General features: G+C 36.8%; 5 non-coding genes across 5 annotated transcripts; all 5 read right to left on the bottom strand.

Annotated features, from left to right (window-relative positions):
• Positions 1-7,875: 7,875 nt before the first annotated feature.
• Positions 7,876-7,947, bottom strand: TRNAP-AGG. Its single transcript has one exon. It is a non-coding gene; the product is annotated as a tRNA-Pro (tRNA).
• A 772-nt stretch (positions 7,948-8,719) lies between these two features.
• On the bottom strand, positions 8,720-8,791 carry TRNAP-UGG. The gene has a single exon. It is a non-coding gene; the product is annotated as a tRNA-Pro (tRNA).
• Positions 8,792-9,633: 842 nt separating this feature from the next.
• Positions 9,634-9,705, bottom strand: TRNAP-AGG. Its single transcript has one exon. It is a non-coding gene; the product is annotated as a tRNA-Pro (tRNA).
• An 807-nt stretch (positions 9,706-10,512) lies between these two features.
• Positions 10,513-10,584, bottom strand: TRNAP-UGG. Its single transcript has one exon. It is a non-coding gene; the product is annotated as a tRNA-Pro (tRNA).
• Positions 10,585-10,793: 209 nt separating this feature from the next.
• Positions 10,794-10,865, bottom strand: TRNAP-AGG. Its single transcript has one exon. It is a non-coding gene; the product is annotated as a tRNA-Pro (tRNA).
• Between the last annotated feature and the right edge of the window lie 1,767 nt (positions 10,866-12,632).

Genomic DNA, 12,632 nt, shown 5'->3' with positions numbered 1-12,632 from the left:
CCTGAGAGGATTCTGCTTTATTACGAGTTCCAGAAATGCTTTTATGTGATGTTTGTGTGATTTTCATGCTGTCTGAAATCAAATCGGTCTCATTCTCAAGGATATTCCATTTCCGTCTCCCATTCGATCTGTTAGAAGTGCTTTCAAATGCTGTGTCGTCTGATTGTTTTTTGCAAGTATTGATTACACTCTTTCCTTTTCCCTCTTTGCGTTGGGGATGATTTGACTTGTCATCTGCAATTACATGTTCTTCATCGTTGCTTTCAGTGGGGATATTAATCATAGGAGAATCACTGATGGATTTTTCTTCATTTTTATTTGAAGTCTCTGAGGATAATTGTTTGGGACATTTTGGTGCGATGTTGCAGGCCTTGCCTTCTTCTTCAATTAGCTTACTTTTAGATGCATGTGTGTTCTTTTGTACAGATTCACTGTCGTCATCTTTGTGTCTTTTGGACATTGTGTTATATTGTTCTGTTGAGGGTCATGTACTTTCATTTGGATGAGTCTGTATGGTTCAATAGTTGGAAGATTCGTGATATGTGCCAATTGTAAACAAAATGCGTAAGCACCTGTCCATGTGTTCGTGTGCATCAACATGTGTCGTCCACCTATTTCTTTTTGTGCATGTGTGTCAAAGATATAATATCCAGTGGTATGAGGCATTATAACAAAAGTATGTTCGTTGAATTCGACTAGGCATCCATCTGACTTTCGTTGTGTACCTAGTGCATCTTCTAGTGCATTGATCAACGGAACTTTACCAGAGGGTACATTTGTTTCAGTGTGTTCTTGTATAAGAGGACCGGTGTGGGATTCACAAATTTCTAACTCAAAACAAGTCATGTGTCAAAGGCATGGATTATCTTTCCACTAGGATTGCTGGCCGATTCACGTTGATCACCCGGTATATCAGCGTCTTTAGCACATGTCACGATAGTATCAAGATCTGAAGAGGTCCATTTGCTCATGTCGTTGTTCTTAGAAAAAAGTGTAGCCATCACACCAATTTGATAACTATGGTCGGAAATTATTTGACTTTGTTGTTCATTCTCTTTTACAGGAGTGCTCAAACTCTATTACTATTGTTTTCTTCGTTCTCTTTGGTGGAGTGTTTTCCTGTTTTGTCGTTGGCAAGGTCGTTCTCATTGGTGATGATGTTCTTTTCTGTTGAGTCGTTGGCAAGGTCTTTATTACTTCCATTTGAGATTGCTTTAAATGAGATTTTACTTTTTTTCTTGTTGATTTTGTGTAAAAGTATGCCATCGCTTTCCCAATGTACGTGACACCCTTTTCTCGACCTTTGACTTTGTCCATGCTAGAATATGTGTCAATATTCGCATTCGTTGCTTTACGGCTCACACTTTTTTCATTAAGCGGTTTAGTTCTCCTTGATTTTACCGTTCCCCAAATTTCGGCACTATCATCAGCAGTTCCATCAGTTCGATCATTTGTTCTCTCCCTAAAGGTATTGCTTGTGAATGTCGTTTTAATGTCACTTGTACACGATTGACAATCATTATCATCGATTCTTTTACTATTCTGGCATTCACCAGATTTCCTTTTCTTTGTGGTTGATTGGTTTGGCGAAAGTAGTCTTTTCTTGCCCCGAGGAATATGCTTTTTCCCACTTGATGAAGATTTGTTTATCTTGTCTCGACCACGAGGTGGCTGTGCTGCGTGGTCATTATCATTGTCTTTCGTTAGATCATCCATGGTTAGATGTTCGTACATGTTTACGTCAATAGGGATTCCAAATTGGTCATATAAGCGCTTAGACAAATTGTTGTTACCACAGTAGCAACATATCCATACTACTTGAGCATGAGACAACTCCTTTGCAGAAGGTAATCCCATACATGGCACATGGTAATGGTACAAGCATGTTTCACAGGTTGTTCTGTTTTCATTATCTTGGATATCGAGGCCACAGACGCAATAATCCACATTGCCTTTCATGATGCACGTGTTGCCATCCGACACAAGTGATGTGTCTTTTTCCAACATGGTTTTAATGATTAGCCGTACAAATTGATACGATTTGGCTCAAGACTTCACGTTTACAATTTTGACGAACAAAATGCTGTCTCTTAACTTTTGTCTATAATTATGGTATATAGTTCTTCAATATAAAATGCGTTTTCTTTCTGTTTTAATGATTATAACATAGGCTTATGTGCATATACTCGGAACTTTAGTAATCAGGTTTATTTCACCGACACTCTTGTTTATATTAACTTAGCACACTTTGCATATTTTGATTGATATGTTCTGACAAAACCCCTTGTTTTATTCAATTACAAAGAAATGATATGCCACTCTTAATTTCACGTTCATGAAATTGCTTTGCTTAATAATCAATCACACTGTGCCTCTTCTATCATACAAGTGTGCTAAATTATTTACGTTCCTGTAGGTTAAACAAATACTTTTTTGCCGATATTCAACAAATCAACTCGCACCTTTATTTAGACTCTCTTACAATCTCGAATATACCACTACCGTTTCACAATTTCGCTTCTCCACGGGTCTCTTATAACTTATGTCTATATGATATATAGTTCAATATAAAATGCGTTTTCTTTTTGTTTTAATGATTAAAACATAGGCTTACACACATTTGTGCATAAACTCGGATCTTTAGTAATCAGGTTTATTTCACCGACACTCTTGTTTATATTAACTTAGCACACTTTGCTTATATTGATAGTTAAGATCTGACAAACCCCCGTTTTATTCGATTACAAACAAGTGATATGCCACTCTTAATTTCACGTTCATGAAATTGTTTGTTAAATAATCAATCACACTGTGCCTCTTCTATCATACAGCCGTCTCAAATTATTTACGTTCCTGTAGGTTATACAAATACTATTTTGCAGTTATTCAACAAATCAACTCGCACCTTTATTTAGACTCTCTTACAATCTCAAATATACCACTACCGTTTCACAATTTCGCTTCTCCACGGGTCTCTTATAAAATAACAAGTTTTCATGTAATATTTGTGTCGGCTTTATAACATTCTGCATACACAGTTGCTTGTAATAATAATTCTTTTTTTAACAAGTGTTCTTGATACCAGCAAATGTTGCCCAACTCCACTCCTTTTTTCCAAGCAAGCACCATACCAGATGATGTACATGTCACTACATTGCACAGGAGAATCTACAGGAATAACCTACACTGCAGTGGTAATGATTATGATGATGTTTTTGCTTTCACTTAGTTTCAGATGTAGTAGATACAATTTGCGCTTATATGAAGGAAGCACTAGAACTGGTAAATCTGCCGCAGGCCAGATACAAATCCAGGTGAGAATAGTTTTCATGGTCTGTGAAAGAAAATCACACATTAGCAGCATAATTATAGAGAGTTATGATTAATCATGACCGGTCTGTATAATGCCATCCATTGATTTGCGCTCACTACCAAACTTGCGATCGATAAAAATCTTTGAAATACACTGCTAGTATATATGATGGCTACATAAGCAATTAAATATTAACAGGGAAATTTAGATATGGAATATGTAATGCACTTAGCAGACATAGTACAAAGCTGGACAGGAACGTGTTTTTAATTTTGGCGAAGGATATATAAGTACATGACCATTGGTATATAATATTTTCAGCTAAAAATTTTATGAACCAAAATTGGTAATATTTGTTGTAAATAGAGTGTCTAAAGTCAAGTCTTGATCAGCAAGTACCAAGCACACTCACTGCATAATGTGCATTGGGGTGGTAGTTGTTTGGTAGGGGCAATTGAAAACGTCTGTTTGGGGTCAGTTATTACTAGTGATTAATTTGATGTACAAAAGATAATATTAGATGTATATCTTTACCTCTGCTTGCAAAAAAAAAGAAGGAAAATAACTTGTACTGTATTTATTTCTTTTATTCTACAAAATTAGATTGGATACAGGGACCGACATGCTGGTTAGATGGGTCCTTGATAATTCACTGAACACAGAGCTGCAGATGTGACTTGGCACGGTGACCTCAAAGTGGGAGCGGAATGGAATTGTTGAAGCAATTCACTGAATACAGTCAGAGCTGCAGATGTAACTTGGCATGGTGACATCAAAGTAGTTCAGATGGCTTCGATGGCGATTCTGATGATGAGCCACTGTCTATGCTTGTGAACAAGTCAAAAGGTATCTTCTTCCCTTCTTGATCGTTTCCAAATAGTTGAAATTTGAGATATTTCTAATTAATTGTTTTTAATGTTTAGGTCTCTTAGTTTAAGGGAATGAGTGGTCCTATCGAGGTCAGCATCTAAGTTTTTTTTAAATCCTTAACAAAAATTGCTAATACTAAGGTTATACCAATTAAAGTATCTAATTTAAGAGCCTCTCTAAAAGTTGGTACCAAAACTACACAAAATAATTTCACCTAATCATAAATATAATGCACTATAAAGTTCCCTTTCATAATTGACATTCTGATAATGATTTTCTATTGATTTTGACTTGTAATTTTTTATTATGATTTTTGTTTCTCTTATTTCCTTTTGCTTTCAAGAAGTCTAGAATTGAAAGGGCAGACATTGAACTTTCTACAAATGTGATTTTCTTTTTAAAATTCAGATACCGCCCGCCAAATGACATTTTGGTTTCCTCTCTTCATATTGCTTTTAATCACTCATGCGGTAGTTGCATCAAATGAAAGAGGAGGATCTAAGCTTTCCAAATATGTGTCATTTGTTAACTATAATTGTGATTAAGTTATGATAAAACATCGATAATTCTCGGTTTCGTTTTTTCTGGGACGCACTGTACATGTGTTTCATGACTGTCAAAATATATTTAACACTTTCTTTATATCTTTACAAATTTATATTCATATGAATTACTTAATCACTCTCGTTCGCTTATAAAATACCAACGTGCTGAGTTATTTGCTATAACTATGATGCAATGAAAACTTCCATTTATTGGAAATCCAGAACAATTAAACTCTTGTGGTGCTCTGTGTGTTTCATGACTGTCAAAATAATATTAAACACTTTCTTTATATCTTTATATATTTATATTCATGAATGACTTTATCACTAACGGTTCGCTTAAAAATACCAACGTACTGAGTTATTCGCTACAACCAGTATTGCAATGTGAATTTCCATTTATTTGGAAATCCAAAACAATTGAACTCTTGTGGTACTATGTATGTGTTTCATGACTGTCATAATATAATAAACACTTTCTTTATATCTTTACATATTTATATTCCTTTATCACTCTCGTTCGCTTACAAAATACCAACGTGCTCATATTACTCCGTATTCATATGAATATAATATAAATATTTTTAACAAATCCGCATCACCACCACTGTTTCATGCAGGCCCCGCAGAACGTTTTTCAAAGTTGGTGGGGGAGGGGCTCAAGTATTTACGATCAGGTAGAGCGTAGCGAGCGAAGCGAGTGTAGCGTAAATTGGCGTGGGGTGCAGGGGAGAAAGCCCCAGCGGGGGTCAAGGGGCGGACCCCTCGGAAGCTCAGGGGTTTTAGGCATTTAATTACGGTCAGATGAGCTTAATTTGATACCTTATTTGTCACACTAGCAGGGGCGGTATTCTGAACATTGTTGTAAGTTTTGTGTTATCTTTTGTTGTATCTTCCAGAGATAACACAGCGCTAATATGAAGCTCAGGGGTTTTAGGCATTTAATAATGAACAGATGAGCATCCAGGGTACCGACTTAGTTCCGCTGATGGGGTTATGAGGGCGGAGCCCTCGCAAGCTCAGGGGTTTTAGGTGTTTAATTGCGGTCAGATGGGCATATTTTGATACCTCATTTGTGGCACTGGCACGTCACAATTTTTCTTTCTTCCTTTCTTTCTATTTTAATATCTTAAACATACTTTTTTTTGTGAGGGGGTGGCTCGAGCCTCCCAGCCCCGCCGTTCCGCGGGCCCTGATTATGTAGGCTTCTAAATAAGACAATTTTGGCCTGACTGAAAACTTGGAAATTGTCATTTTCTAGCAAACAGATAAAAAGAGTATAATTTACAAAACAGAACAAAATATCCCGGAAAATCATGTCATTTCAGCAAATTTTTAAAATCATTGGTATCGAATAAGAAATAAACCAAGTTTGAATTTTATTTGGGGGGCACGCCCCAAAGCCCCCGCCCCCAACCCATCAGTACGCCAGTGCGGCCCTCCCTTGTCATGTTCTATAGAAACAGGCCAGGTCATGGTGGAAAAGTCTTCATCCCTGGAATAGGTTGCCAATGGAGGCCTAATGTGTAGAAGAGTTCCCAACCTATAAACGTTATAATAAAACCCACTGTACTCTTCATAAGAGATTAGGGATGGAATCATGGATGGTGGTGGTTGAAACCTTCGATACAGGGCTTGCACATGACATCTCGATCATTCCGTGACGAAAAACCCGAAGGTTATACAAATTGAATTCTTCTTCTAATTATTTCTTACTTTCAAAATAGTCTTGCAAAAGTCAGAACCATCTTATTTTTATGAAACCGCGGACGTAGTAAAACAGTTTATTTCAAAGATTTGTATTTCAATTGTTTTAATCAGCATTAATATACTCTCTTAGAGTAGGTTGGATAGAAACGTTATAATGAAAAAATATGCGTCAGTATAAACAAACTTGACACTTCTGTGGCGTGGGAAAGGGGAAAAACAAATCCTGATCAATGAATTTCCGTCAAATTATTGACGTGTGCATGTGTCTCTTCCGCTTAGGAGCCTTTTCATTATGAAGAACAGTGCTTTCGTAAACAGACAGTCAGGTGGCAATTTAATTGCTTAGTAATACCGTGTGAGTCAAAAAAAAGTTTACACTTAGAAAATTGCTAATTATTTGAAAAATCATCTTTGAACAGTAAATTATTATACATCTTATGAAAGAGTGTTTTATCCCAAATCATTTGGTATCATTTTTGTGTGGTATGTGTTCACGTTTTTGTGCTAAAAGTGATTTTCCCTGCATTTCAGTGCCTCGTTTTGTAGATTATCATTTCTATTTAATACGATGCACGTTAAAAGAATATTTATTTATTTATTTATTTCTGATATTTAGACAGAGTGACTCATTATCACCAATAATGGTGGTCTTCCACGAAGCCATGTTAAACATAATCGCAATAAACAATAAGTAAGAACATGTATAAACATACAAAGTATTTGGTATCCTCGTAATAAAAAAAGTTTTTTTTTGTTTTGTTTTGCTTTGCTTTTCGTTCAAGAAAACGTTGTTGCATATTTTAATTTAACATTATAGCATAGACAGTAGTTTTTAAATCCGATAAAAAGTAACTATTAGCATATTTCGGTAAGTATTAGACCTTGAAAAAAGGCAACATACTACTTTAAGAGTTCAATTGTTATATACATATTTACAACAACAAAATATATTGCAGGATAGTCCATGTAAACAGCGGACGCTAGAAGTGGGCGGGGTTTATCAAGACATGATCCAGGTCACTGGAGGTGTGATGCCACGTTGAACCATTTCCGTCGGAAGTTGTTCATCCCCACTCTCTCTCTCTCTCTCTCTCTCTCTCTCTCTCTCCATGTCTATCACTTTGTCAGTATCTCTCTCCTGCTTCTTACTCTTTTTCTCTCTACCCCCCCCCCCCGCTCCTCCCCAACTTCTCTATCTCTCTACCCACTCCTATTATAGTCCTAATCAAATTCAAAAATAGATTTGAATTGGGATATTATTATTGATAATGGATAATCCGGCTTAATTCATATTCGAATTTTCCCTGCATTGTCGGTGTCTCATGCGAACAATCATTTTCACGTTTTTTCGTTTTTTTTTTCTTTGCCCCAGATGATTATTGCAAGTAGGATTAAATACCAAAAATAATGCAGGATGGGAAGGAAAAAAGCTACGTGGGGCTTGTCCGGGAGTCGAACCCGGGACCTCTCGCACCCTAAGCGAGAATCATGCCACTAGACCAACAAACCTTAGATGCCTGGTTCCCTGAAAAATATATCCCAGTTTGATTCGCTTCTGGTACGAATTTGCAAAGTAGACAACTTTCACAAATCTCCCTGGCAACGTTCGACGCTTTGGTAGGCGGTGCTCGGGGTACTCTGATCCGTGGCCACGTCAACAAGATCCAATGCACTTGAAGTCTGTTTCCATTGCTATACTCTACAACCCTACAATCAGCCATGATAACATCATTATAAACCGATTCATAGAATAGTTATTTTGTTAATCCATTATCTTTAGAAATATATATAAATGATGTTGGTATTCACAATATTATATTGATTTGCCTAGATATCATTGTAAACAATAATCGTCAGGATAAACTAGATTAAACGCATCGAAATTGTGTGCACTTGATGCTTCCGCTAAAGTTATCGTAATTACTTTGAATAACACACTCTCCCACAGCGATTGAGTCACTCAAATTGAATTGAAAGAAAAAGGTTGGTCAAGTAAAATGTCACTTGGTAGAAAGGTGGAACTATAAACATGATGATAATCAACGGCAATAATACAATACTCGAACACTGAAAAGATGATATTACCCATAGAAATTCAGAAAAGCAGTATATACCACGACTGTTATGGTTCGAAGGAATACAAATCAATTTTAATACCAGTATAATGAGCTATAGGATAATTGAATAACGGCTGTTCTAATAGACAGTGATAAAAAGTAACTGTGAATGTGAGTTTAACTGATTTATTATAACACATTTAAAGTGCAAAAAAGATTCCACGGGGCTTGTCCGGGAATCGAACCCGGGGCCTCTCGCACCCAAAGCGAGAATCATGCCACTAGACCAACAAGCCTCAACTGCAGATATTGGGAGAATTGTCATTTTTATTCGGTTCTGGTACGAATTTGGAAGTATCTCCCTGGCAACGTACAATGCGGTGCTCCTGATTATGACCACGTCAAGAACGTGGGGCAAGATCTTATGAATTTAAAGCGTTACTCTTGTGCTCCTAGATACCTAACTCGAGTCTCTATAATATAATCAGCATTGATATATCACAATTTCTGAAATATTATTGTTTCGTAAATTATTGATTACCTTTACATTTATAAACCATGCTGATTTTTTTTCTCATGCACACACTGGAACAATCGTCAAGATAAGGTTTATGAGAATGAAAATTGACATGAATATTCTTTGTACTTGGTAATTCTGCTATTAATAGTTATGATCATGACTATCATAATTATGCACAGCTGTATAAACACATCCTCTCAAAAGTGAATTAGACAGCAATGGTTGGTCAAGTCAAATTCCCCGACCCCCCCCCCCTCCCCCCTCTCTCTCTCTCTCTTTCTCTATCTTTCATCTAAAGCTCCTGAATCTCATTCCTTTCTTTCTCTCTCCTCTCTCTCTGTGAATCTCTTCCTCTCCCACCCTCCCCTTCCCCTCTATTATTTTGACTCCCGGTCAGGACCCCATTATTGCAGTCGTTCGAAGTGCCAAGTCAAGCTGATCATGGCGCCTCAGTGCACCGGTTTCACAAAATAATGTCAAATCCTCATACATAAAGCACTATATACATGTACTATGATATATTTGCGGACAGCAGGATATACAAACTACTAGGGTATGTTTAATCATCATGACAAATCCAAAGACAGAACAGATAAAAAAAGAAAAAGAAATCTCGTGGGGCTCGTCCGGGAGTCGAACCCGGGACCTCTCGCACCCTAAGCGAGAATCATGCCACTAGACCAACGAACCTCATCTGATCGACTTGTAATAACATGATACTTTGATTTGATTCTGGTACGAATTTGCAAAGTCGATAAGTTTCACAAAATCTCCCTGGCAACGTTCGACGCTTTGGTAGGCGGTGCTCGGGGGTACTCTGATCCGTGGCCACGTCATCAAGATCCAATGCACTTGAAGTCGGTTTCCATTGCTATACTCCAAGCTATCAAAAATAGAACCCTACAATCAGTCATGATCACATCATTATAAACCGATTCATAGAATAGTTATTTTGTTAATTCATTATGTTTAGAAATAAATTTAACATTTATATTCATAATATTATATATTTAGACTTAGATATCATTATAAGAATATTCGTCAGGTTACACTAGGTTTATGTAGACGAATCGACCTTTGTGCACTGGATACTTCCGCTAAAGTTATCATGATTACTTTGCATATTCTGTATAGACACACTCTCCCACAGCGATTAAAATAATCACTCGAAATTGAAGGGTAAGAAAAGGGTTGGTCGATTAGAAGAAAATATGTCACTTAGGAGAAATATAAACATGATGATAATCAATGACAATGATACAATACTCGAACAAAAGATGATATTACCCAAAGTTCATGGGTATCATAGAAATTAAGAGGTAAACTTGCAGTAAACCACGACTGTTAAATGGTTTGAAGGAATACAAATCAATTTAATACCAGTAGCTAAGGATCATTCAATAACAGCTGTTCTAATGTAAATTGATACAAAGAAACTGTCAATGTGAACTTAACTGAATTATTGTAACACATTTAAAGTGCAAAAAAGATTCCACGGGGCTTGTCCGGGAATCGAACCCGGGGCCTCTCGCACCCAAAGCGAGAATCATGCCACTAGACCAACAAGCCTCATCTGCAAGTAATGGGAGAATTGTCATTTTTAGTGCCAAGTCAAGCTGGTCATGGTGCCTTTGCACCGGTTTCACGAAATAATGTCAGATCCTCATACATAAAGCACATTATACATAATTGCGGACAGTAGGATATACAAGCTAAGTGTGCGTTTAATTATCATGACAACTCTAAAGTGCAGATAAAAAAGAAAAAGAAATCACGTGGGGCTCGTCCGGGAGTCGAACCCGGGACCTCTCGCACCCTAAGCGAGAATCATGCCACTAGACCAACGAACCTTAGATGTTCAACATTATCATCAATATATGATACTTTGATTTGATTCTGGTACTAATTTGCAAAGTCGATAAGTTTCACAAAATCTCCCTGGCAACGTACGACGCTTTGGTAGGCGGTGCTCGGGGATACTCTGATCCGTGGCCACGTCAACAAGATCCAATGCACTTGAAGTCTGTTTCCATTGCTGCTCTAAACTACTTATGCATCCCTTCATTCGGCAGTGATTACGTAATTGTAATATTCATAAAATATTTATTTTGATAGTCAATTATCTTTAGATTTAGAAAGCATGCTGATACTTTTTTCATTTATGCAAAATAATAGTCAAGACATGGGTTTATGTGAACGAATCGACATGAATTTTATGCAATATTGAAGCTTCTGCTATATAGTTATGATTATAACTATTATGCACAGCTGTATAAACACGTTCTCACAGCAGAGCGATTAAATCACTCAAAATTGAAATAGAGAACAAGGGTTAGTCAAGTCACGCACACCCACCCCTTCTCTTTCCTATTTTTCCTATGTCTCTCTCAAACTGCACACACACACACACACATACTCTCCCTCTCTTTCTGTCTCTGAATCTTTCTTTGTCTGTTTTTACCTATCCCGCTCTTCCCCTCTCCGACTCCAGACCAGGACCAATAATTATTGCATAGTTCCACGGCAAACCATAGACACCTCTACAAACTATCAACTGCGCCTTGCCCCGCTTTCACAATACAAAATCCTCATATTTTACAAAGCACTTTAGTATAATTAATACAGGGCAGTATACAAATTAAAACCCTATAATGTATTTAGTATACATAAATTATTTCCCAGAACAAGGATGAAAGGTGAATTTTGACAATAATATTATTAACAAAATCAATTTTAAACCAGTAGGGACCAATGACTAAAAGCTGCTGTATTAAAGGCCCACTGCACTACTGGTAGCTACTTGCGCCCTCTATATAACAAACAATGCCTAATCGGTGACCATTGGTCCCCCATGATCCTCTTTTTCTTATGTTAACTGAGAGCTGAGTTGATGAGATAACCACCTGTCCAGTGACCTTGCAGAGCGGTCTAATCCCTCCTGTAAACTACGGCGGATAAGCTTTAAAAAGGATATAAAATTACATTGATATCGTTAACAAAATTGGACTTGGTAACATTGTTCAGATGAGAGAAAACGGTGCTGGGGCAGTGACTTCAATGCTAGATGTACAAGATAATCTGAAAGTTTGAGTGAAAACAAACCAATGTTAATGATACAAATTGGGGAAAATGATCTCATCAATATTTTATTCCTTAATTTTCTCATCTATATTATTAAAATTACATTTTAGGTGAATGAAAATCGCCACAAAGCAATAAGTTTGCTCGATGTACCATTCCAGACATTAATTTTAAAGTGATGAAAGATTTAAAAAAGCCTGTTTTATGTCTTATTTTCATGAAAAAACGGTTGGGAAAATTCAAAATGGTTGGGAGAATTTACTATTAGAGGCTGTCGCACAGTGATGCCTTCAAAGAAAACCATAAATGTGTTTGGGGTTTGATAATGTTTTCAGGATATTTTGCATGTTAGAGGTTAGTACAGTATAAGGAAAATAATAAGTAACATTTCATACAAAAATTATGCAGCTTTTTCATCAACCTTCAACGATGTTACCAAGTCACTTTAAAGCTTTGAGAAAGCGAAATCGATACAAAGTGGCTGTCGATGTGAGTTGAAATGAATTATTATAACAAGGCATCTAATGCAAAAAAAG

This window comes from Strongylocentrotus purpuratus, unplaced genomic scaffold, assembly GCF_000002235.5.
Source record: "Strongylocentrotus purpuratus isolate Spur 01 unplaced genomic scaffold, Spur_5.0 spur5_contig_829, whole genome shotgun sequence".
Taxonomy (NCBI): Eukaryota; Metazoa; Echinodermata; class Echinoidea; order Camarodonta; family Strongylocentrotidae; genus Strongylocentrotus; species Strongylocentrotus purpuratus.
Note: the sequence above shows the minus strand (reverse complement) of the source record. Positions and strands in the feature narration are given on the sequence as shown.